This window comes from Emydura macquarii, unplaced genomic scaffold (assembly GCF_026122565.2).
Source record: "Emydura macquarii macquarii isolate MOO-44397 ecotype Brisbane River unplaced genomic scaffold, CSIRO-AGI_Emac_v2 contig_3470, whole genome shotgun sequence".
Lineage (NCBI taxonomy): Eukaryota > Metazoa > Chordata > Testudines > Chelidae > Emydura > Emydura macquarii.
Window position 1 is genome coordinate 2778414 of NW_027133607.1, and position 27628 is coordinate 2806041.

A 27628-nucleotide genomic window follows, 5' to 3' on the forward strand; every position below is an offset into this window, starting at 1 on the left:
GTTTCACAAGCAGGGCATCTGAGCCATTTCTACGTGCAAAGGTAAGTGTAGAACATTTGTTTAAATACAATTTGATTTTTTAACCAAAATGAGTAAAGAGAGATAATAGGTTGGAAACATCAAGATAAACTTCCCAGAACCTTGAGTGTCTGGAAAAGGGATTTTCCCACCGTTATCTTACACCTAGGAAAGTCCACGGTGTGCCAGTGTCACTAAGGCAATTTGATGGCTCGGTACCATGCCCCAGCAGGTTGAAAAGGGCCAGATTTTGATACTATTCTTTGTATTGCAGACATGTCTGTGAACCCTAGTAATGGACCAGGACCCCACGTTTTCAGACCGGAAATAAGGTTGTCAATTTTTAGCAAAGATGACAATTAGACAATTAGAACTTCTGACCAAGGGCTTTAGTGGATTCTCCAGCACTAGTCATTTTTAAAGCAAGACTGGATGTTTTTATTAAAGATGTGCCCTAGTTCAAATAGGAATTATGCTAGGGAAGTTCTATGCCTGTGTTATACAGGAGGCCAGATTAGATTATCACAGTAGTCACTTTTGGCTATGTATCTATTAATTGTGCTGGGCGCTGCACAAACACAGAACAAAAAGATGGTCTCTGCCCCAAAGCTCTTACAATCTGAGTTCAAGACAAGAGAAAACAGGTGGATCCCAACCAAGGGGGAATACAAGGAAACAATGTGACAATGTTAGGTGGCATGACAGGCAGTGGTCTCAATACCCTAACAACCAAGCCAATGTCATGTTTTTGTAGGGCTCCTTGCTCACACACGGTAGGTAGCCCCTTGCTCCACAAATGGGAGCACTTGACGTGTAATCTTCTCCACTACACTGACCCAAAGTGAAAAACTAAACAGACTATTGCTATTAGGTAAATGAGGACTAAGTACAAAATTCTGCATGTAAAATGAAATGAGTCTGAAGTAAAGTCCATGGCTGATCTGAGCCCGGAATCAGGTGAACATGGGTGCAGAGCTCAACTTCAGATATGACCTTGAAGCTAAGCGATGGCTTTCATGGCCATTTGATGAACTGCAATTTTGGATTCTAAATTTTGGATTGCCAGCCTTCCTTGCCCAAGGAGGGACATTACAGCTCTGGGCGAGGAGAGACAAATGGAGGTACATGTCCCGCTCCTAGACCATGCCCTTCCCTCCTCACACATGCCTATAACATCCCATGGGGCCCACCCTTTCCTGATTCCTACAGCTCTGTGATCCCATTGGATCATCAGGTATGATGTGACACGTCTGTCTGCATTATCACTTGTGGTTATTACATCACTGCCTTCCTTTCTCCTACTGCTCTGCAATCTCATGTTACCACTGAGTCCCTGACTGTCAGGTGGAATGTGTCATTCAGCTGGTAGAAGGGTCTTATCAGCAACATCCCTGTCAGATATGGGAGAGGAATGCAAGGGTAACCCAACTGCAGTGAAGAGTGAAATACCTTTTTAAAGAACTAGTTAAAAGAAAAGGGGGCCGGGGGGAGGAAATTACATGTAGATGCAATACAGCAGTATCACCACATGGTGGAGTCATCAGCAGCATTGCACGTGCTCACAAGCAACCTATTACTAGTCTACTCTGTTTGCAGCTCTGACCTAAGAGTACAGGTCAGGTAAGAATAGAACTAGATCTAAATCCAAACCCCATATCAGAATATCCCTGACCTTTGGGGGATCTAAATGTTGTTTCTGGCCCTTATCTCTATAAAGGATTAATACAAACACCATTCTGGGATGGAGAATTTTGTAGTTCAAACCCAGCTCTGGCTGGGAATCTCTGTGTTAACATAATTACTGACTCTCCAATAAAGGTCAAACTTTAGGGCTGATTGAAATTTTTTGTATTATTATTATCTGAAATTTGGATGAAAATTATCAATAGACTTTTGACAAAAAATTGAGGGTAAGAGGAATTTGGAGTCAGTTTTTTCAATTCTCACCCCATACTGCACTCCTATCACCTATTTTCCAACTAGATATAAAATGGGTCAAAACGTTATCCAAAAATGCTCTCTCAGTTTCAAATGTTGATTTAAGGAAATGAATTTTGATTGGAAAAAAACACAGAAGACAGTTGGGTGAAAATTTTCACAATTTTGTCTGCATTTGGAACCAGTATATTCCTAGAGCAAAAGGGGCCAGGTGGCTAAGTATAGGGTGTAGTATTGCCAGCAGAAAGGTCCCTCATCTGGAAACACAGGGCAAGATTTTCAAAGGAGCCTATGCACCAAACTCCCATTGATCTGAACTTTGATCTGATTGATCCCATTGATCTGAGCCCAGATCAGAACGTTGCATCTGGTTCCTAATCTCCATGAAGGGTTGAACCAAAACTCTAGATCCAAACACCTGGAAATCTGGGATAGTTTGGATCCAGATTCAAATGCTGCTGTTCCAAGCCCATCTCAGATCCCCCTCTATATTTGTTCTGAACCTCAGAATGCATCAGCACACCAGCTTCCTGATAGTGGAGTTATGCAGCTAGGCCTTATTTCCTTCTCTCCCCCCTTCACAAATCCGTCAGGTATTTTCTGTTCCCCTTTTTGTGCTTTGGCACACCTAGTTCATTAGATAATGGTATGTCAGTTGAGAAACTCTCTGCTTCTTGTCACTAGTCTATAAAGCCCTCTGTAATGTTGTAATACAGTATCACTGATATCTCAACGAGATAACACCTAGGTGTCTGCTGGCTATATAATTTGAACCAAAAGTTAACACAGAGAACTGATCTTTTAGTAAACATACAGTCTATTTTTTGTCATCTCTTCCTGATAGTGGTTTCAATAAGCAGATTTAGATGTTATCCTCCAATTGCTTCAACAGTACATTTTCAAGAAAGCTAACGGCCTCGTAACTCCTCAGATGTGAAATTCCCAAGCACCTCATTGATCGATGGCTCGCCCTATGAATTGGTTATGGATGCTGATGTCACTAATCCACCCAGTCACTTATTCTTCTTCACTTTAAAAACCTCAGATCATGATTACTGCACTTGCACCTACCAATTAAGGTAGGTCAGGTAAAATAGTGATGGCTCATACAGTTGCTCACAGAGGGCTAGCTTGTGACCATACTTCTAGCCCCGAGTAACGTGTAGCACATAACACCATCACTGCAGAAGCAGACCAGGAAAGGAATTGCAGTTGTCGGTCATCATTCTTTCCCTGGTTCCTTTCTTCCTTCAGGGGCCAGTAACCTGCAACAGATGCACCCCAGGAGCAAATTACTTCCCCTCCATCCACTGGCTGATGCATACAAGGCGCAAAATCAAGGCTCTGTCTATTTCCTGCTCATCTCTTCCCACAGGTGCAGGGGAAGAAGAGCCTGTTGTCCACACCATCCTCAGACTAGCGATGCAGGCGACCCAAGCAACGATGTAAGAGGGCCCGGTTCACGTCACCTTACTGCCCTGCACAGACAGGAAGAGCAAGTGACAGTACCACCCCAAATATTCAGGTTCCGTTACTAGAAGCACTCATAAATGTGGATATTTAGCTAAAGAGTTAAAAGAGTTATCCAAACTTATTGGATCGTTCAAAACTGGCTGGAAATCCTTCTAGAAAAGCCTTACACTTCTGGTAAATCCTGCTTTTGGAAGGACTAGAAATACTACAACCAACCTGTCCCACCACAGCTTAGCAGTAGGGTGCATGAAAATGGGGAAACATGGAGGAGGACTTAGGTCTCCTGTATCCCAGGCCAGTTTTCCATCCACTGGATAGCACAGACTCTAGTTGAAGAAATGCAACTGGGAATCTTTCCCCCATTTCTCTTCATTTTCAGGCAGCTGCTTTTGAAGCTAGTTAATGTGACTAACAAGTTCCAGCTTGCACTGCTGTTCTCCCACATCTGCCTAGGCTGGAAGCCTTGTTAGCCAATCCCTTGGTCCTTTAGGCTTCCTCATTTTTATGGGATAAATTAACACTGTGGTGCCAGATTCAGAGTTTCCTGAACAATTAAATCTCACTGAGTGATGTACACCCACCTCCCATGGGATGGAAGAGCTGAGTTTAGCTTCAGGTGTCTCAAGTTGGGCAGCAAAAAAATTGGAGGTGCCCAAAATGAATATCTCAACAGCAGAGTTTATCCCGGTTCTAATTCTGCTGCAGTTTCCCTTCCCTCCCCAGGTCCCCTATAAATAGCCTCTGGGGCAAAATGCAACTTTCCATATTCTCTCCAGGTTCCATGCTGTTATTATCTGGAGTCCTGTTGTATTATTCAGATCTGGTTGCCTCAGCCCACTTAGGTTTGCCCTGGAATGAATATGTGTGTGAACGTAGTACAGTTTGTGCTCGAGAGCTACGGTAGGCGGAGCGGGAGGAAGCTGTGTTCCAAGCTATGGGAACTCCTGGAGGGAGTTGTCTTGCCAGTGGAATGCTGCAGCTATGCCAACAAGTGAGACTGGGAGTTGTTCAAAGTCCAGGGAGCGTTCAATCTGAAAAATAAATAACTATATCAATAAAATCGCAACATGAAAGAAGAAGGAATTCAGGTCAGACAAGTGAAATTAGTCCAATGGTCAGCCTCAAGCCAGACTTAATGGATGTTTGGGCACCTCACTGAAGGATGAGGCAGTGTGGTGCAATACTTCAGGGTCTGCAGTCTTTTGAAATGAGCAAGATCCGCTCTGGGCAGGAACACTGTAGCTGAGATGGTGCAGATCAGGGCTGAGGGCTGTGAATAGTTCAATTCACGTTGCACCTGTCCGGTTCAGGGCTAATCAGTACTGTGAGTCTCTCACTTTTCATGAGCACCAAAATAGTAAGAAACAATTGAGTCCCTAAAAAACCAGTCCTTGGCTATGTCCCTTTCTGCAATGCCGTTCCTGATTCTGAGAGTCACTCAAAGTAATATTAATGTGCAACACGGGTAGGAACCCAAGAAATCGCAAGCCTTCTGTCTGTGTGCACATTAACAGGGACTAAGTCAGCTCACAAATACTGTTAGGAATGGAATAATCTATACTGATTCTTGAACGTAGAAGGCTAGATCCTGAGCTGTTGTAAAAAGTCAGTGAAGCTATGCCAATTACAGAAATTGAGGATCTGGTCCAGCTTTTCCAAAGATGTTATTATAATTATTATTATTACTACTATTTATTATTTGTATTGCCATAGCACCTAGGAACTCCAGTCAAAGACCAGCACCCCATTGTGCTAGGTGCTGTACAAACAGAAGTTAATGCATTAAGCCAGCTGACTTAACACAGTTCCCCAATCAGCACATATTTTACAAGATAGACCTCACAGTGAGGCATTCTTCCACCTCTTAGATCAGAATTCAGCTCTGAGTGTTTTCAAACCACAAAGCTAACAGCTTGCATCTGTCTCCTCCCCTGGACAGGAGTGGAATGCTGGCATCTCAATATCTCATCTTGGCCACACACTTTTCAAGGTGGACCACTTAAATGCTAGCTTGTTACTCTAACATGGTAAAGGAAAGGCACCAGGAAAGGAATCTTCAGGTATATATTAGAGTAGCTTAATTGGAGAAGTGAAAATGCAATGGTTTGAACCAAACCAGGTGGTTAAAATCACAGCTGATCAAATACTAGTAAAATAATCATGAATGCTTGATGCTAGTCGCCTAAACTTAATGCATGCCAGGAAGGAACTTCAATCCCATTGTGATGGGTGAAAAATAAGAACCTGTGTAGAGAACACAGTAGAATACAGCTTCAGTCCTATTCATCTGTAGGCAGGGCCTCTGGTATCTGCAAATTTGTGAACCTTCACAACTGGTCTAGCTTATTGAACAGTGAACATGCGCGGTTGATTCACCAGTGCTAAGCACCCTCCGACTCCATAGGCATGTTGCTTCTTTCTTATCTCCTGCCAACTCTATCTCCCTCTCTCCTGAGTCCTCCCTTTTCCCTGAGACAAACTGGATGAGGTGTGTTCAGACCTTCCTCTTCTTTATCCAGCCAGGTACCGTAAACAAAACCATGTAACCTGGGTGACCAATCTCTAAGCTTGAATGCCAAATACTAATAATAGATATTTTGTAAATAATCCATAGATTTATTGGTCACCTTGTGATATTTACTGAAGCCCAGATCCTCAAAGGTATTTCAGTGGACGTTAGGCACCTAAATACCTATGAGGATATGGGCCTGAGTGTCATTGCTTCCAAACAGATTAATAAGTGATGTACTGATCATTATGTTCCTTTGTGATTCTCGAAGCAAAAAAAAAAAACAACCCCAAACAAAACTCAAATTTGTCCAATTTTGTATTCAATAAAAGCTGTTACACTGGGGATAGGGGAGGGAGGACATCCAACAGATTGTATCTTTTAAATAATTTTACTTTAATTTACAACTTCAAATACTATATCACACTTCTAATGGTATGTTGATTTCTTGGTGTCTCTATAGAGTAGAGTTAAAGTTGTTTAGGTGCCTTAAATGCATACCTTAGCAACATGCTGGACTTTTTAACAGTTCAGCCTTAACTCTGAATTCCCTGATTTTATCGTGCTTGCTTTGGGCATAATTATAACATCCTTGCAATGTTTTTACCCTTAAGCCACCTGATTTGTGCTGTCAACCTTAACTTCAGTTCAGCATAGATTTTATTTGTTCAAGGCATGATGCTATGCCAAGTAGATTTTCATCGTTGTTGCCAGGGTCAAATGGTACAATGGAATATAGGTTCAGTGTGATGAACTGAAACGAAAAGCGTGCAAAGAAAATCAAATGAGTACAATCACTGTCCCAAAGCTGGTGAATGTTAGTGACGCTGGTTCCATGTTTCATGATCCTCAAAAGGATACAAGACCTAACTCTGATCTATGGAATTAGGAACCTTAATACTTTGAGTATCTGGACCTAATTTACTAGAAAAACTGCTTGACTGCAAGAAACATGAATAGGTCATTTCTGAGTCAGAAGGTGGCCGTAGTGGCCCCAGCAAATTTTTTTTTTTTTTTTAATTCACTTTTGCCATTTGGATGAACATTTCTCAGCCATTTGTTAGGGTTTCTGGAGAAGGATTAGGGTATACTTCCCACAATGATGAAGGAGTGGAAAGGAGTTTGGTAGATGACTAGCTAAGTTCCTGTTGAACTAATCATTTAATGCTGCTGAGATTTAATTACATTGTTAATTTAATTACATTGTCTCTGGTGCCTAGAGCCTTGGTCTTTTAATTATTGAAATACATAAATAAACCCTAAAAAGTGCTCAGTTTGAAACTATGGTCCACCTTAATCTGAGGGCTGGAAAAGCAAGAAGTGACATTGACTAGAAATGGACTAATTCATTTTCATTCTCCAAAAAGAAAAGCAAGATATAAAGCAGGCCGCATATTGAACAGTGAAAGCAAGCAGTGAAAATTGAGCTGGATTTTGAACAATTCTTGCAGTTTGGGTAACCTCAAGTGTTATTAGTAACAGAGATATGGACAGTTGGAGGGTTGTTGGTTTCTGTTTTTGTTTTTTAACTCTCTATTTTTTAACCTGTCAGTGTCCCTTTAAGTGTTTATATACTGTATTCAGTATTTTTGCCTAATGTTCAAAATTAAGCCCCTATATATGCCTTCCACACTGAAGTTTATAACCTCAGCCTACACAAGTCCAGCACAGAAAGATCTACCGCCTCCAGGCAGAGCGAGGAAGCTCTTTAAAGATGAATCATTTTCATAAATGAGAGCAGAGGGAGGTCAGGCCAGGGGACACAGAAGGTTACATGTGTGGCTGAGATAAGGCCTCATTCATCCTCCTCTTACTGTCAAGTCTTGATGGGTGAACATTGCCTTGAGCTCCCATAAAACATATTGTTTGCAGAAAACTTGCAGGTGGTTCATAAAAAAGTCCAAACTGTTACCACAAAATTTATCTCCCAACTGCTGGGTCTGTTTATAATAGCAGTGAAGGATCTCAAAGAGAAATTAAGTGTTGTAGATTGACTTATATTGGCTCGGAGGACTGAAAAATCCAACCTGCTATCCAAATGCTGCACTAAAAACGTCAAAGAATTTGTAGTGATGACATCTTGACAAGATACCGCACAAGACTGTTAAAGATAAAACAACAACAACACAAGAATGTTGGCTGTTTATGGAGAACTTCTCCCTGAGGTAGGCATGTGGCTATTTGATGAAAGACTTTTATTGAGGAAATCCAATTTGTACTTGCCACCACACTGTTTCACAAAAGTGTCCAGGGTCTTTCCCTACACCATTTGCACAGCCACTTTGAAAAGGATGGCATAGCTTTCCCCTGTTTTTCAAGCAGAGTGAGACATTCAGACATAAACAGGCCTGTGTGTGTCAGGCAGGAGAGAGGACAGCTAAACTGAATGCAAATAGCAGCAGATTGACAGCTTGATTCTGATGTGGATGCTTATCCACAACGGCCCAGGTATTTAGGCAGCTAACTGTGAGGCACCTAATTCCTTTGAGGATCTGGGCCTAACGGCCTAATTCAAAGCCTGTTGAAGTCAATGGAAGTGTCTTCATTAACTTCAACGGGCTTTGGGGGAGACATTAAGAATACTCAACTGAGATCACCAAGCTAGTCAGATGGGGACAGGTTTTGGTCACTACCAACCTGGACAGCTTTCACACCAGGATCCTGAAAGTGGAAGGCTCTGTATCTCATTACCACTCCCTGCGTCATCCTGTCTCCTCCTCAGGGAAATGCAGAGTGAACAAGGCTTATCTTCAGCTTGTTTTGTTATGCTTTGGTATTCACAGATTTTAAGGCAAGCAGGAACCACTGTCATCATCTACTCTGACTTTCTGCATAACACAGGCCGGAGAATTTCACTCAGTGATTCTTGCATTGAGCCTAAAATTGAACTGGAACACGTATTACAGGGTCATGCTGACCAATATTATCTCCCTGGTTCCTTGTAGTCCCCCATCTGTCTGTCTGTCTGTATATATCTGTTGTCTCTTGTAGTGTACTTAGACTAATCTCTTTGGGGCGGGGACTGTCTTTGTTGTTGTTGTTCTGTGTTCGTACAGCACCTAGCAAAGGGTTCTGGCCCATGGCTGGGATTCCTAGGTACTATCAAATGATAGATCAACGATATTGTGCAAACCTTTTGGGCCTGATTATGCCATCAGTGACACTTTTGCCCCTCGAAATCAGTGCATCTGTGGGTTTACACTGACATCACTGAGGACAGAATTTGGCCCCTAGCTATTCCTGAAGACATAGACAAGGCAGGGTGAGTTAAGAATAGGATGGAAATATTAATCATTGAATCATCCTCAGCAATACTTTCGGGAGATTTTTTGTTTGTTTTTACAGTAGTTTAAAGAAGAAAAATCGTTTCTACAGGAGGGTCTCCAGCTAAGTGTGTGTTATTGACACAACTATTGTAGTATTCTTGAGCAAGCAGAGACTCTGAAGTTTCAGTAAATTGCTTTTATTACACTCTTGTTTCAAGAACATAATGGATGAGACTGGATTTAGTTGCTCACTCAGTCCCCATTCCCTGTCTGCCTCCATGTCCCTTTCTAGTCTACTTCCACTGATCTCTGTCACGATTCCTATTAGATATATCTGGTGCCCACAAGATAGGGTGACCAGACAGCAAGTGTGAAAAATCGGGACAGGAGGTGGGAGGGGAGGATGGGATAGACACCAATATAAGAAAAAGACCTGAATTTCAGGACTCTCCCGATAAAATCGGGACATCTGGTCATCCCTATCACAAGATGGCCCTATGCGACAGTAACCACTGGGCCTTTTACGGTAGCACCATTCCCAATGGGAAAAAACTAGCACTTGCAGCTGTGAATGGTTCTCAGGGCTCCCCCTTCCATCCCTGAGGCATGATCCAGTAAAATGCTGGACACCGCTCAGGACTGGGCCTATTGGTTTTAATGAGAGCTGGGGGCATGGCATCTCTTGCAGCATACATTTGGCACCTCTTGGATCAAACCTGTAACAATGAGATGTTATGCTGGACCCCAGTGCCTCATTACGCCCATTTCCAGGAGAGGTGTGTGTGCTCTCGCCTACCTTGGCCTGCTTTTGCAGCACCTTATCCCATCATGAAGCTCACAAGACTGGAACTGGAGCAGAGTATGCAGATGAATGAATGGGGGACGATGAGTGCCAGTCGAATGCCATCAACTGGTGCAAAATCCCTACGCAAGTGAGAACCACCAGTCTGCCATGCCATTTGTGTCTAGGGAGATGTAATGCTCCCAGCTGGCACAAATGGCTGCAATGTCCCCTTTCGGGAACAAGGGCAGCTTTCATTCTTACTGGGGATTTAAGTGTCAGAACACAGGATAGCAGGTAACTACTATTTAATTACAAGCTACTTAATGAGGTTTAGTGGTAAATAAATGCCAGGTAAATAAATGACATCTCCCTGCAGATTTCTGAATAACTGCATTTATCAGACCCAGAAGGAATTTCCATATCACTTGCAATCAGGCTTAGATGATTAGATGTAGTTATAGAGAGATAATTAGGTCTGTACACTCTGCAACTTTATAGGTACTTATTTTTTAATTTGCCTTCCCACTACATAGTAATTATCTGAAGCTCGATCATCCCTCCCAAGTTAAAACCAGTTGGGATAGCTAAGGGGAGGAAAACTCCACAAGATTCCCCCTATCGAGTCCCTTGACTGATGCCGGGGCTTTATCTTTTGCTGCAAAACTACACCCAAGGTGGTGGAAGGTGTGATGTCTTGTGCCTTTAAATGCTTTGGTCTCTCTGCAATGAATCACGTAGCCTCACTTTCATTCGAGTTTCTGTCTGCTGCCAGAACAGTCAAGCCACGTCGGTACACACCTGTGCTTAAATCAGCTTCCTCTGGCTCTGTTTCCCTCTCTGCTGGGTCCAAATAGCACATGCACTCCTTTGGCCTTGTCCACTGCACCATGGGCTCACTGCCCACCTATATTCCACCCCGTGATGGTCCCACCCTATGTGGAACCCTCAACAGTCCCAGGAAGGGGAGGAATGCTGCCACAAAGGCAATCTCCCACTCTACAACTTCCATGTGGGAAGAGTGAGATTACCCTGATGGGTTGAGATGACTTGCCTCTATGTAATTAAGTGCTCAGCACTGATTATGTATGTAAAGAGGGACTCGCTTGACATTCGAAGGGCACGGGTTTGCACAGTTCCTTGAGTGTTGTAATTTGCACACTTACAGATACCTAGCTCTTATATAGCACTTTTCATCCATAGATCTCCAGCTGTTTTGCAAAGGAGGTAAGTAGCATTATCCAATGGGAAAACTGAGGCACATGTGATGAAATGACTCACTCAAGGTCACCCCCCCAAGCTAATGGCAGAGCCACCCAGTCTTTTCCCCAGCCTAGTGTTCTATCCACCAGGTAGTGCTGTCTCCACTAAAGAAAAGATATACGACAATCATAGCTGTTTGAAATAAACCATTGTTGATGCTGGCCGTAGAAACAGAACATCTCTCATGGCATGAAATGCGCAAGCACGCACACTGCACAAATTCAAATGAGTGGACTCTGTGTGGGGCACCATACACCCCTCTGAGCCCCTCTGGGTCATAGGGCAGTTCTGTGATCCTTCCATTGCTGCTGTGCTAACCCCTGGGATGAAATAGTAGCCAAGGTAATGACACCTGAAATTCCCATATGAGGAGTTTGTATCCTGAACTTCCTCCGGCCCCATCCCCTCACTCTGGGTTGTGCAGAGCCCAGCTATTCCATACATAAGGATTGCAGCTTCATCCTGCATGCACACCATCTGCTGCACTGAGATCCATCCGCATCCCCTATAAGCGCAGCTGAGTTTCAACCATAGAGAAGAGGATTGAGAGGCATCTGCTTTTCTCTGTCCATGCAACTCTGGAGATTAAAGGAAAGTGAGACACCATTTGGGTTACTTGCATTACGTTTCCCCCATCACACACAGAATAGTCTCCAGCTGTGCAGAGCCAGATCTCAGAGTGAGAAGGCCATTTCACCAGAGAAATATGAAGAAATCGCATTGTGGATAAGTGTCAGAATATATATTTTGATAGACACAGATGGCTCCTCCGTTGGCGGAATCGAATCAAATGTGTCTGAGACAGAGTGAGAACATATATAACATTACATTCCAGGAAGGCCCTTCCTCCTCTAAAAGGCTGAGTTAAACAAGACACCAAAGTGAGCATTAAAACATAACGAAAATATCGGGCTGACTGGAAAGTGTCCAGAATTTTGGGAAATACTTTTACTAATGGCATTTCCACCACTGAAGCAACAGAGCCCGCTTCAGCTAGTAACGCTTTGGCCTCAAAAACCCTGTGCTCAACTCTGATTGAAACACTGAAGCCAATAGGGTTTTTGCCAGTTTACATCAGCTCGGAGTCTGGCTTCTTCTTTGAAGTCTTCCTTAATTAAATAGCAGGCGAAAAGGGGATTGATTCCTTGTAGTTCTGTGCCAGCCTGGGGCGATGGTCCACAAATAAAAAAGACCCCAAGAAAACAATGCAGGTGAAAAGCTGTTTCATTTCTGTACAAACCCTACATTATCAAAGAGAAAGATTTCAGCCCTTTGAAGAGTCAGGGCAAGCTGGTTTCTTTGCACAGCTGTTCATTGCTGAGACAAGCAGTCTGGGTATATCTGAAAGCCCCTACCTGGCCAAATTCTGCTCTGAGTTACAGAGGTGTAAATCCAGAGGGGCCAGATTCTGATCTTATTGACACGAGTGTGAGTCTGGAGTAACTTTACCTAACTCGATGAAGTTATTTTGCATTTGGATTGGTGTCACCCACTCAGAGCAGAATTTGGCCCCTTGTTTGTAAACCAACAGCCTGATTCCCCCCTTATTCCAGTTTATTATCACTGTAACTCCATTGGCTTACTTTTGATCAGCTGCTGTCAGGGAGCCAGCTGCAGAAAGGTCAGTCTCCTAGCATCATACTGTGCACAGCCAACCTTGGCTGGGGCTGTTTGACTGGCTGATTGGTGGGAGTAGAGCTAAGCTACTAAGTTCCTGCCCATCTCCATCCTTGACCCTCCCGGCTCTAATCCTCAGCTCTGCTCCTGACCACATCTCCAGCTCACCCATTGGCTCTGGTATTTGCCTTCTGATCCCCAACTCTGACCCTCTGCTCTGCTATTGCCAAGTGTCCCATGGCCATGACTCTTGACTCTGGCTCTGCTCTGAATTCCAGGCTTGGCTAACCCAAAGGTTCTGACCATTAGGCATGGCTGTCCACATCTGGGTCATGTTCCTGACAATTCCCTGGTCCTTCAAACTATACCTTGCAGATGGCCCTGTAGAACCCTGTTGACTTCTGTGCATTTATCTACATGGTCCAGGTTGCAGTGTCAGGCCAAAGACAGAGGAAAAAGATGCAACCTTGTTTGGTGACAAGGGCCAGTTTATGCCATCCTTCCATTGAGTACTACCTTACTCTATGAGTAGAGCAGAGTAGAGTAGAGCAGGGGTTAGACTGGTTGCAGAACAAAGTGCTACTGCATGTGAATAATGGTGGGAGAATCTGGCTGTATATTGACAAACGTTGGTGTAAATAACGAGCTCATAAGCAAGGAGTTGGAGTCAATTTTCTAGACAGAAAATTTAAGGATTTTTAGACTACTGGAACTATATATTTTTGGGAAACATACAGTGTCCATGAGAGATGAGCTGCATCTCTACTGGATACAAGCAAGCAAAGAGAATATGAGAAATTGCCCAACATTTATTTACATAGAGAAGACTTTGGAGGGAAGTCCGTGAATTTCAAGGTAATGTATTTACTGGCTATTATCACAAAGGCTAGCAAGACATAATAAATGAATGGAGGACGTTAAAAAAATAAAAAGCTGAATATCTGGTATAGACGTGGTAAGGACCTATTTAACAGTGCAGTTCAATCAGCATTACACATGTCGGAGGAAAATATTAGTAGAATAAAGGGCATGGGTGAACCAAATGAAAGGAGTGTGAATGAAAAGATACCAAGATACTGAGTTTACCAGGTAAACAGCCCTACTAATATAGGAAGGATGGGCAGGGATTTTCCTACACAGGGAAATGTGCACCCATTGAAGTCAATTGGAATTTTTCCACTGATTTCAAAGGGAGCAGAGTTAGGCTAATGCTAAGCACTTTTGAAACGTCCATCCTCCCTATGCAGCCAAGTCACAGGACCCAATTACAGCACGCTTGTCCCCTGTTCCGATTATAACACACTTCTAATTGGTAGTGGAGGGTGGGCCCTCAACTGTTTTCTCTAAAGAGGCTAATGTGCTGGATGTGACCAAATGAGGCAGGCATTTGGTGCAGCGTGGGAGGATCTAGCTGCAGGGAGTTCAGAGATTTGGATTCACAAAGGTTTGTGTGAACAATTCCTTTCATTTTGATCCATGCAGGACCCATATTTCACTTCAAGTCTGGGGCCTGACCTGATCTCAGATCACCAACTGAACCTCGTTCGAAGCCAAGTTTCTCCTGCTTTGAACAGAAGTTTACATGATTTGGAGGCAATTCCTGTAAAAAAGGCCGAGCCTCACTCACAATTGAGCCCAAGCCAACCCATCGATGACCATAACAGTGCTTTGTACTTCCATCCAGGATCTGAAGGCACTTAGTGAGTTCTAATACATTGAGCATATGTCTACATTGACGGCAGCAAAGTCGCCATCGTCAGATCGACCTATCTGGATCGACTGAGTGGGCAGAGAAGACCCGCTCAGTCAATCCAGAAGTTGACGCAGTAAAACCATTCCCTCAAGTGGCGTAGCGCTGCGTCGATAGTAACGTGGTTCCCATCAGCACAGTGCAGTAAAGATGCCGCGCAGAAGGGAAGCAAAGCAGTCAACGGGAGTTAAGCAAGTTACTCCGCATAGCTTACATAACTCCCGTCGACTGCCGCCGAATCACCCGGTAAGTGTATATCAGGGCTGAGTCTCCCACCCCTCTAACCATATTGAGGAAGGCAAGCTTTATTATGGATCCTCTTTTAATAGATAGAGAAACTTACAGAGGGGGAGGTTAGGGCCAATATTTACATAAGTGACTTTGGCTGCCTCTGTTTTCGTGGTGTTCAACATGAGATGCCTTATGAGAGCCTGATGGTTGGCGGAAGGAGGTTTAGCATATTCTGAAAGCCAGACCCCCTTCTGTTCTCAACATCATGCCGAAATCACTCGTTGCTTTCCATAAAATGGGGATGATGCTGACCTCCTTTGTAGAGAGCTTTGAGATTGACTGATGAAAAGTGCTGTGTAAGCGCTGGGTGTTATTGTTTACTAGAACAGATCCGTAGCAGAGCCAAGGGAGAGTTCACACCCAATCACCAGGCTTTAACCACTTTCTTTCCAGCCTTCAAGCTTCTTAGTTTATGACGAAACACAACAGCAGATGAATGTTGCTGGTGTCTAGATTTTGTTGCATACATTTCACACCCTTCTACTGCTTTAAAATTCATCCCTCCCTTCCCTGCAGCTTCAAATTGCCTATCATTTATCCCATGCCCATCCTGACTATTTTGGTTTCAGAGCCCTCTCTATTGCACTTCTTATCAATTCAACATCCACCCCGTTACCTCTTTCCTCATCATTAGCTGCCCACCTCTCTACAACCCACATCTGACAATCCCTCTTCTCTCCCTTGTTTATGCGTCTTAATTTCCTTCTCCCTCTGTGATTTTCTAAGTCCTTTGAATATAACCGGCCAGATCCTCAGCTAAAGTAGCTTGTCCTAACTTCATCAAGGTCAATGGAGCTACTCCCTTTCCCAACATCTGAGGATCAATAACTACATGATATAATTTTGAAACTATCTGATGAATTCGGTAAAGGCCCATTGTGATAAGTTTGCAGGGATGACACTATATAAAATAAAATCTATGGACTAGCTCCCATGTGCTGTACATCAGAGTAGCTTCTCTGGCTTATCAGTGGAGTTACACTGATTTACACTGGCTGAGGATCTGGATCTGGTTTTACTATTACTAATGTGCCCTTACTGTTTTGCTCATCCATTTTATTGTAGAACAGAAGAGACTATGGAGAAGAAGCTGCATCTCCAGTAACGTTGCATCGTACCTCCGTTTAACAATTCACAGTATCAGAAAAGTAAGTAGAGGAGCAGGAAATTGTGCACTTTCAAAATGCCAAACAACATCTGTTCCTCATTTATGAGAATTACAGTCTTCTTCAGCCCCTTAACCCTTTAGCCCACATTGTATCTGTGCCCGCATAGTTTATGAGCTTTATCTCCAGTAGGCTTTCAATGAATGAAACTTGATATAGAAAGTGAATTTCTCATTCTGACCCCCTCCAAGGAGTAGTGGAGAGATTTATTCCAACAACTCCTGAATTCACCGAGACACTCCGGCTTAAGGTTGTGTCAACATTTCCATTGGAAACCCCTCTTTTCAGAGGGTGTCTTTCCTTCAGCCTGGAATCTGGTGGACAAGGTCTCAGCTTTGGAAGCAATTTTGTTTCTGAAACCAAATTTGACAGTTGCATTTTGCCGTTTTTTATATCATAAAAGCGACTGCGGGGAAAGTTCAGCCAAGATTTTCCAGTGATTTGGAGTCTCTCTGTTGTTAGGGTGTCCTGCTTGAGATGGCTGGATTTCAGAAAGCACTGAGCACCCGCAAAGGGGGCAGGAGCTCCCTGCAAATAGGGGGAGGTGAAGGAATAGGAGGGAGACTGAGAGGAGGTGCTGAGATTTGGTGGCGGTGGGGGAATGGAAGCCAGCTGGCTCTAGATTGGGACAGATGGTCTAGGGGGCTTGTACCTGTTTTTAGACCCATTTTTTAGATGATCTTACACAAGCAAGCCAAAATTTCAATTGCAATTGACATGGGGCAGGCCATTAGTCTGAGATGTGGGGCAGGATATCAGGGTGTTGGGGGGCAAGGACTTCAAACAGAACTCCTCCTTTCATTTAATAAAGTAGCCCTTGCACCTGCGGATCATGGTTAGTTGAAATAAAACCGAGGCTTCTTTGCTGAGCTGAGCTGGGTCGGGGAGAACGTGCGGCGCACTGTAAAAAGATGGCAGAGTTTCCACTCCTGGTGCGTGCTCCTCTTGAGTTCCTGGGGTAATTCTAGCTGAGTCAGGAATTCCACACCCCTCCTTCCTCCACTCATATGTAGGCTGCACTTTACCAGCCACGAGATAGCCCCAAGGGCTCCCAGTTGTTCAACAGCAACAAAAGCACGCATATAGGCCTATATTCTGCCCTCGGTTGCAAGCGCAAAATAAATGGGATTACACAAGAGAAAAGCGAGAACAGAATTTTGTCCCCTGTATCTTTTGCCAAGAGGTCACAGTGCTGTTCACCGAGGGCTTGAATGCCCGGGGTAATGCGCTCTTTGGGGGTGCGATTTCTAAAGCGTACTAACGCATTGCACATTAATTGGTCCGTGTAGACCCCACTGCTAAAGGTTCCCTGGTGCACTTGAGCCTAGCGCTGTTTCAAACAGCACAACACTGAAGCGCAGCAGCAGAGTCTATATGGACCTATTAATGTGCAACAAGCCTTCAGGGCCTGATCCAAAGCCCAATGAAATTAACAGGAAAGACTCCTTCACTGGCTTTTGCATCAGGCTCTTAAACAACATGACCCAAGTGTAGAACCCTTCTCAAATAATTAAAACCAGTTAGCAGCAGCAGCAAACACAGAGTCATAGATTCTAAGGCCAGGCGGGACCAATAATCTGACCACCTGTGTAAACAGGTCATGGAATAATTCCTGTTTGAAATGGAGCATATCTTTTAGAAACTTATTCAAAACCTCATCAGAATTTTAAATGTTGGCAGCACAGACTGGGGCATCCCAGATAGTAACGGAAATCAAATTACATAATCAAAGCATATCAGGATAAAATCTGTTCCCAATAAAATCAGGGGAGATTTTTCCATCAACTTCGGCATGACTACCAGGATGTTCCCCGTAATTATTAGTAAGACATGAATCTGTTTGGACAACTCATCACTCCTAAGGCTACATCAATGAGTTGCTGAGCTGCAGAAGAAGGGATTTGGATTCAGCAAGACAAATGCATCGCCATTCTATCTACAGCTGTCTGGAGAACAGCAATACCAATTCGTGACAACTTCCAAGGTTTTGAAATTTGTTTTCGTTCCACATTGGAACAAAACCAAAACCTTTTTGAATGTTCTCATGAAATGGAATTGTGTCAAAACTGTGGTTTTCAAATCGAAAACGTGAGCTTCTCGACTTGGGTCTCTGTCTCTCTCTTTCTCTATCTGACCAGGGAACCCTGGACCTCAAAAACATTCCCAATAAAAATGTTGTCAAAACTGATACGTCTCCACAGAATATTTTGGCTTCAATGAACAAATGGTCAGTTTTCACAATGGAGCGAGGTAGAGAACAGGAACCTCCAGGATCTTTACTGAGATCTGTGGTATTCAACATATTCATAAATGATCTGGAAAAGGGAGTGAACAATGAAGTGGCAAAATTTGCAGACTATACAAATAGTATAGTATGCAAGATAGTTAAGTCCAAAGCTGTCTGAGAAGAGTTACAAAGAGATCTCCCTATACTGGGTGACAAAAAGGCAAATGAAATTCAATGCTGATAAGTACAAAGCACATTGGAAAAAAATAATCCCAACTATATGTGCAAAATAATGATGCCTAAATTAGCTGTTGCCAGTCAAGCAAGAGATCTTGGAGTCATTGTGGATAGCTGAAAATATCTGCTCAATGTGCAGCAGTCAAAAAAAAGCTAACAGAATGGTAGGGACCTTTAGGAAAGGGATAGATAATAAGACAGAAAATATAAATGTCACTATATTAATCCATGTTAAGATCACACTTTGAATACTGTGTGCAATTCTGGTCATCCCATCTCAAAAAAGATATATTAGAATTGGAGAAAGTACAGACAAGGACAACAAAAATCATTAGGGGTATGAAACAGCTTCCATATGAGGAGGGATTGAAAAGATTGGGACTGTTCAGCTTGGAAAAGAGACAATTAAAGTGGGATATGATAGAGGTCTATAAAATCATGAGTGGTGTAGAGAAAGAGAATAGGGATGTCTTATTTACTCCTTCACTTAACACAAAAACTAGAGGTCACCTGATGAAATCAATAGGCAGCAGGTTTAAAACAGACAAAAAAGAATTACTTCTTCATAGACTGTGCAGTCAACCTGTGGAATTCATTGCCACAGGATGTTGTAAAGTCCAAAAGTATAATTGGGTTTAAAAAAAAAAGAGATAGGTTCATAGAAGACAGGTCAGTGATGCAACCCCATGTTGTGGGTGTCCCTAAACCTTTGACTGCCGGAAGCTGGGACTGGGCAGGTGGGGATGAATCACTCAAAATGACCCTGTTCTGTTCATTCCCTCTGAAGCACCTGGCACTGGCTGCTGTCAAAAGACAGGATGCTGGGCTAGATTGGTCTGAGCCAGTAAGGCCGTTCTTATGTTCTTAACAAAAATCATATTTTGATATTTTGAGAAAACCTGATCTCATGGTATTTCCAACCCACCAGGAAGGGCTAAAAAGCTCCCAAGAGATCACAGGAATTCTACAGCAAGAGCTTCAGAGAAGCGCTCTAATTTTTGCAAGCTTACCCCAAACCCAATCTAATTCAAGACGGGAAGAACGTCCCAGTAGTTACAATGTTAGTCTGGTACTTGGGAGACATGATTTCAGTTCCCTGTTCTGCCGCTGGCTCTGAGTGGGACAAGTCCCTTATTTTCTCTGTGCCTCAGTTCTCCATCTGTAAAATGGGGATGACACGTGGTATTGCAAGGATAAATGTTTTAGATGGTAAGGTGCTCCGATAGTACGGTATCTAAAATAGACAAAACCCCAGATCAGTATTGCCAAATCTCCTAATTTTATGGCAGGTCTCACAATATTTAATATTTTTCTTAAAGCCCCGCCCAGGTCCTGAATTTGCAAGAATTTCAGCTTTCATTTTAAAAACAAGTATAAACTCAGGGATTGTGGAGAACAGCTGGAAGCCATAAACCAAGGTGCAACATAAAGGCTCAAAAACGAAAAGGCAAAAGAAAGAGACCCCAACATTTATGATTTTTTAAATCTCATGGTTTTTAAGCCAATCTCATGATTTGTTGAGGCCTGCCTCGTGATTTTTGAACGCTTGGGCTTGTCAGTACTGCAGGATGCACGTTTTTGTGTGGCTGTTTGCCCCTAGCAAAAAGCTGTGGCTTTCGTTGTCGAAAGCTCACAACCAGGACAACAAAAGCACTAGATTTGGGCTCCGAAGCCACAGCGGGGAGCTGGCCTGCTGAAGTGGGACCTCTGAGAAGAATGGCAGCTTCTAGAAGGATGGTCCTGGGAGTGCCAGGGGAACATAGGCATGCAATCCTGCTCCAATGGCGCGCGCGGTGTAGGGAAGTGAAGAGGCATCGCTCCATTATAACCGCTCCTCCTTGAAGCGTCTAGAGCGGGGGTCCCCAAATTACGGCCCGTGGGCCACAGCCAGCCCGCCGACACATTTTGACTGGCCCACTCCCCTCGCCTGGCCCCACCACTTTCCCCGCCCCTCTCCCAGGTGGGCCCAGCACCCGGGCCAGGAGCCACTCCCGGCCCCAAGCAGCACCGCGTGGCGGCCGCTTCCCGCTCCAGGCCTGTCCCTACCCCCTGCCCCTCTCCCTTGTGACATGGGCCCAGCCGCCCTGGCCCACCATAAGAGCAAGATTGAGTGGTGTGGCCCTCGCAGCTGAAAGTTTGGGGACCCCTGGTCTGGAGTTTCAGTCAGCATTAATCTGGAACAGTTCTTTTGCTCAGGGATCATTCATGGATCATGATTGTGACTAGGAATAATAGCTAGTATTTCTGGATGCAGCGTGCTTGTAGCCATGCTGGTCCCAGGATATTAGAGGCACAAGGTGAGTGAGGTAATATCTTCTGTTGGGAGAGAAACAAGTTTTGGAGCTTACACAGCTCTTTTTCAGGTGTGTCACAGCTAAGTACAAGGTGGAACAGATTGTTTAGCATAAGTCGTTAACACATATTTCAAGGGACCATTTGAGGTGAAGTGGCCCATTAACACCCTTCCAGTCATAGGGAGGGAAGCAGCTGGAGATGGGGGGCGGCATTGTAAGTGGGTTAGAGATCGTTGTAATAAACTATAAATCCAGTGTCTCTCTTCAGTCCATGATTTTAGTGTCATGAATTTAAGCTCCCAGGCTTCTCTTTTGAAGATGTTGTGCGGGTTTCCTTTGAGGATGAGGACTGATAGGTCAGCCATAGAGTGATCACACCATGAAAAGTGCTCACCCACAGCTGACAGGGTGGTTTTGTCGTCTATCATTTTCCTGCCTTAGTTCAACATTCAAGAACATAGTGATTGTCGGGTTTCACCCACATCGTTGTTATTGGGGCAATTAGGTCACGAGATGAGGTACACCCCCCGTTGTGATAGCTTGTGTAGGACCCCTGGATCGTGAAGGGTGGGTAGTGGAGGATATTGATCATTGTAGCAGTGGTGATCTGTCTACGGGTTTTGCATCTGTTCTAGCAGGATCTGGTGCCGCTTTGAGCTGGTGGAGCCTGGTCTGTGGGCAGCTTGCTTCTGATGAGGAGTTGTTTGAAGGCCAGAAGAGGGGGTTCAGAAAAGATTTCTTGTGGCCTTCAACCCCCCTCCCTCTTACCTGTCCAAGCTCATTATCAGAAGCAAGCTCCCCATAGACCAGGACACACTTGGAGAGGGGAATGATAAATGTCAAGCTTTTAGGGTTTTTCAACATATTTTTATGAAAAAAATCAAAAATTTCTAAGTTTTGAATAAAATCTAAAAACAGAAATGTCCCCCTCCCTCCCCCCCCCGTTTTTATTAGGTTTTGAAACTAAAACCAATGGGGGGGGGTCATTTTTAATGTTTTTCTTCACTTCCTTTCCCTGTTTTTCTTCCCCCATTTACTCACATTTTTCTGTTTTCTATATTGCCACTGAAAAAGCGTGGGGAGGAAGGGAGAGAAAGGGCAGAAAAGCCAAAAACTGAAAAACTGGGGTGGGAGGCAGTTTCTGTTTGATTTTTGTTGAAAAAATCAGGAAAAGTGGGGAGGGGGGAAGACAAAAAAAATATCGTGGAAACATTTTAAAGGTCATTTTTCTTTTTAAAGCTTTGGACTGTCTCTACTCCGGAAAGCCTGATTTCCAATTCCATGCTCATTCCTTGAGAGAGGACACTGCCCCTTCAGGCCTGCCAGAGTATGTCTACTCTACACTGCAATTCAAAACCCACCAGCTGACTCCAACTTGCAGGGGGCTCGAGCCACAGGGCTGTTTAATTGCAGTGTAGATTCCCACTCGGGCTGCAGCCTGAGCTCTGGGACTCTCGCATCTCACAGAGTCCTGGAGCCAGAGTTCCAGGCCCAGCCCAGACATCTACACAGGCCAGGCATTGCAGTGTAGACATATCCCTAGAGGCACGAGAAGAGACGCGGCACCGCCCTCGCACACCTGCACCAGGCTAATCACACATTAGCCTGAACCAATCAGCTGGTTTTCTGAAGAGCTGGAGCAATTTAGGAACAGAAGTCCCACTGAATGTCACTGGGAACTGTGCTATCCCATCTCTAAAGAGAAGAATGGCTCAGTGGTTAGGACAGTGGCTTAGGCTCTGGAAGACCTAGGTTCAATTTTCTGCTCTGCCATGGACTTCCTTTATGATGCTGAGCAAGTCACTTAGCCTTTGTACCTTAGTTCTCCCTCTGTACAAGGGGGGATAATGTTTTCTTTCTTCACGGCAGTGTTGTGACGGTAAATGCATTAAAAAAAATTCTGAAGTATTTGAGATCTAATGATGGAACAACACTGTATAAGAAATAGGCATTATTATCAAATCATTTAGGTGAATCTCCTGCCCTGAGATGCTAGTGAATAGGCAGAAAAATATAAAGAGGGGAAGATCAATCAAATATACTAGTCTCCAGCCATTAAAAAAAAACAAGAATTTTAAAAGTAATGAATACGACAGGAAGTCAAAATGTGAATTTCAGAATGGTGAAGAGACAGTGTGCCTGTCACATTTAACTCTTTCCAAGGAAGGATTTGAGACGTCACTGCTGTCTCTTGGGCCTGGTTGAAGCTGATTTTTGTAGAGTCCGAGTTGGGCAATTTTGGGAGTGGCAATCGAGGAGTTAATAATACTCTCTCCTTCATTGCCCTCCATGCTGTTGGAATTCATAGGGCCACGTTTTCAGTTTGGCACAATGGGTTCGCTTGCAAAACTCCAAGCACACCTGTTGTGCCTGCACGAAAAACCCTGCATTCAACAAGCCCTTAGACACTAATTAATTAATCCTTGAAACGCCCCTGTGAGTCAGGGACCTGTTGTTCTCCCCATTAGCAGATGGGAAACTAAAGCACAGAGAGGTTAAATAATTCACCCATGGCCATAGCGTGAATCTGTGCCTAACCCAGAATCAGGACCTGCCAAGTGCTGAAAGAAATCAGTGCGAGTGGAGGACATTCAGGACCAGATTTTTAAAAGTATTTTGGCACTTAAAGCTGCAGATGGATGCCAAGGCTTTTGAAAATGCCATGAGGTGCCTCGCTGAATCCTTAGGCAGCTAAATCCCTTTTAAAATAAAGCCTCAGCAGCTTGCCAATGTTTCTCAGCTTCTTGCAGTCAGGGTCCTTAGAACTTAGGGGGTCGTCACTCTTAGTCCATCAGGCCAGACCAAAGGCAGTCAAACCAGACTGCATGCACAGATGCTCTGGGCATGTTTCCTTGCACCGTGCTTCCAGGATTTTTTGGTCCACCAGTTGCGCCCTCTTTTGCAAAGCGTGGCCCCAATGCCTGATCCTGCAAGATGCGGAGGGACCTCGCCAGCTGACACCACTCACCATCTTTAGTCAGAGGGCTCTACACAAGGGCTTGGCTACTATTAAACTGTGACCGTGGCACAGTTGTGCCGCTGTAGCACTTCGGTGTAGACGCTGCCTGCACTGACGGGTGGTATTCTCCTGCCGGAGTAGGTAATCTACCTCCTGGAGAGGTGGCAGTGAAGCTGATGGAAGAGTTCTTCAGTTGATCTAGCACTGTCTATGCAGAGACTTAGGTCAGTTTAACTACACCACTCAGGGGGTGGCGGATTTTTCTCACCCAGGACTGACATAGGTAAACAGATCTCATTTTCTAGTGTAGACCAGGGCTAAGGCTCAGCATTTAGAGACCTGAGTCCAAGCCAGTGGAAAGTCTTGAAGGGCTTTGGGAGCAGCCTTTAACTACCGGAAACGGGACTCCAGGGGGGATGGAGCTAGGCTGTTCTCAGTGGTAGTAGATGACGGAACTAGGAGCAATGGTCTCAAGTTGCAGTGGGGGAGGTCCAGGCTGGATATTAGGAAAACGTTTTTCACTAGGAGGGTGGTGAAGCACTGGAATGGGTTACCTAGAGAGGTGGTGGAATCGCCATCCTTAGAGGTTTTTAAGCTGAGGCTTGACAAAGCCCTGGGTTGGATGATTTAATTGGGGTTGGTCCTGCTTTGAGCAGGGGTTGGACTAGACAACCTCCTGAGGTCCCTTCCAATCCTAATCTTCCATGATTCTATAGCTTCAATAGGCAATAGATCAGACCCTAAATCCTTGACTAACTTGCTTTAAAAGCATCTTTCCTCCAAATGAATCAAGGATAAGAAGCTCTGCAAACACTCAGCCAGCTATGTTCCCAGCTCACTCCCCTTTCCCCATGTCTCATGGCCTCCTAGGGATGAATTCTAGTGCTTTTTAAAAATGTTATTACTATTTGATGCAATTGCAATTAATTTTAATTGTTCGATTAATTTAATTGAAACGCCATGGAAATTAAATGTGCACACGATGGGGTGTAATTAATATGACAGCTATGACACAGTCTAGCTAGAGCAGAGTGAAGGTTTGTGGGCTCTGTTGGTGATTCACACCATTTTTTTTTCCCCTATGCTCAGTGGCACGAGTCTGTAAGAGGTATACAGCAGGGGCTGGTTTTGCAAGAGGCGCTGCACAGAGCCTGAGTTAAGTGACGGGCGGTATTGCTGAATCCTGCCTTGCTTTTGAGGCTTTAATTGGGCCACCTTGTTAGCCCAATTTGAATGAGTGGGGGGGCATGAGCTAATAAAATTACCGTGAGGAAAACAACCTTTGAAATAGGAGAGGTAAAATGAATCCATGTAAATAAAGTTGCCTTTTGCGAGTGCATGCGAAACTGTCTGATGCGTTCTATCGAGCAATCATATTAGAGAGGGGCAAATTCAATCTCTCTACTGTGCCAGCAAAACAGCGAACGTATTTACAGTGCAAAGTTAAAAGCTGATTGAAGCGTTTTGATTTTCCTAACCCCAGGCCTCTTTATCAGCAAGAGGGTGCATGGACTTCTCCGAGGACAAACTACCCCACTGCTCCCAAACCGGTGTGTCAAATCCCAGTCTGTGTGAAAGGTGAGGGCGTGTTCATCGAGACAATGAAATGTTCTGCATATTCAGGCAATCTGGAAAAAGCTTAGGGCTTTGCTTGTCTTTCCCTGCCCCACCCTGACACTCCTTAGGAGCAACACAACATGATCCGTGAGATAATCCCTCTGAGGGAGAAATAATAATAATTAAAAAAAAAAAAAAGAAAAAATTCAACCACCACACACAGGGCAATTTAGCATCTCTATATAAAGAAAGTGGGCCGGTTTTGTGCAACCGCTGATTGCCGCAGAGATCCCAACTGGCAGAGCTGGATCAGATAGGATCTTTCAGATTTCAGCTATTGAGATCAAGGAGACTCCCTTTATGGGATAGATGCACATAGGTAATTTGGCCCAGTTTCTTATCTCATTTATAGCACTGATAAACCAGAGTTAACAGGTTTTGGATGGAGTTAACTCTGGATTTACACTGACCAAGATCAGAATCTGGCTTCTTGGGTTTACAAGCCAGCCTCATTCTCGTATAGTGAGCATGTCCGTTAAAACAACATGTATCAAAGCCTTGTCGTGACCATAAAAACCCCCATTCCCCTTGCAGAGTTTTTTCAGGCCTGGCAAACATTTTTGTGGTTATTTCCAGTCCCTCCCTCCCAACCATGCATAAACGTAATCAGAATTGATTGCATGCACAAATGCTCTGTACATGTTTACACAGACATGGCGTGTGCTCCTGGGTTTCTTTGGGTCTACCTAAAATAATAAATGACTATTTATTGGTTGTTGTATTTTAATGTAATGGGGGTGGAAGCTGGCAGTATCACAGCAGTGGAGAATGAAATCCTCTCTTTTTCCAGACAGCATAAAACAGAGTAACTCAAACATCACCCACCATTCCCTGCCAATACTCCTCAGCTCTGATCCAAAGGTTTCCCACTCCATCCTTGAGAAAAGATGGACTTTTCATTCCTTGGCTTCTCTGCTGAGTATACCACCAATGCCTGCTGTTAGAACAGCCTACCTAAGCTGGTCTGCAAAGCCTCAGTCTTCTCTTATTATTTGTAGTGCAATAGCACCTAGAGGTACTAAGCAAGAATGTGATCCCCTTGTGTTAGACCCTGTGCATACACCTAATAAAAGAAAACTTCCCCTGAAAGAAGTTACAAATTTCTATAGATTAGACAGAAAAGGGAAATGTTATTCCTAATTTATAGATGGGAAACTGAGGCATGGAGAGCATACGGTTAAAGATGTCCACCAATATGAGAGTCTAGGATCTGATTTTTCAGAGTACTTAGTATTATATAACACTTCACATGTTCAGAGCATGACTCCAGCTGACTTTAGTTGTAGCTGGGAGCTCTCAGCACCTCTACAAAGCAGATCTTCGGGGTCTCAGTTAGGGTACTAAGAGAGTGACTCATTCAGTGACTACTTGTGAAAAGTTTGGTTGAAGCGACTTGGCCAAGATCCCACAGGAACTCCGTAACAGAGGCAGGGATAGAATCCAGTTCTCCGGGGTACCGTTCGGTTGTCTTATCCATGACACTGTCCCTGCTCTTCCAGCAATACCCTGCCTCATTCACTGCGCAACCTTCCAACTTCGGCAGCCAATGCGGCAGGGGTCCTATAGACAAGAGCCTCAGGAACTGCAGAGCCTTAACTCCACCCCAGAGCACCGTCCATCTTGTACACTGAAGGAAGCATGGGTCCTAACCGAATGTTGGCATTTTTTCGTAGGAATGCAAAAGGTATATACTGGACATAAAGGATGCCCACCTGTCAAATTTCACGTCACTGCTCCAAAACAAGAAGGCTCTAGAGTTTCTCAGCCAAATGGATGGACAAATTCTTTTAACGTGTACAAAACAATGTATTTTTCACTAATCTCCCTCTCAGAAATGACTGATCAGTTATTGCTAAAACTTTCCAAAAACACTCACTCTTAGGCCAAATATCAACCCAATTTGTTAATATTTACAAAGTTATAATACAATACAATACAAAGTTATTGGGAAAATGTACGTATGGGTTATATTACCATTAAGTATTGTGTCCAGTTTTGGGCCCGCCACTACAAAAAGGATGTGGACAAGTTGGAGAGAGTCCAGCGGAGGGCAACAAAAGTGATTAGGGGGCTGGAACACAAGACTTATGAGGAGAGGCTGAGAGAACTAGGCTTGTTTAGTCTGCAAAAGAGGAGAATGAGGGGGGATTTGATAGCAGCCTTGATACCTGAAAGGAGGTTCCAGGGAAGATGGAGCTAGGCTGTTCTCAATGGTAGTAGAT

General features: G+C 44.0%; 1 long non-coding RNA gene across 1 annotated transcript; it reads left to right on the top strand.

The window, feature by feature from the left end:
• Positions 1-27628, top strand: LOC137144590 (uncharacterized). The gene is made up of 5 exons (XR_010917432.1): positions 1-41; positions 3332-3401; positions 15972-16054; positions 25273-25367; positions 27080-27628. It is a non-coding gene; the product is annotated as an uncharacterized lncRNA (long non-coding RNA).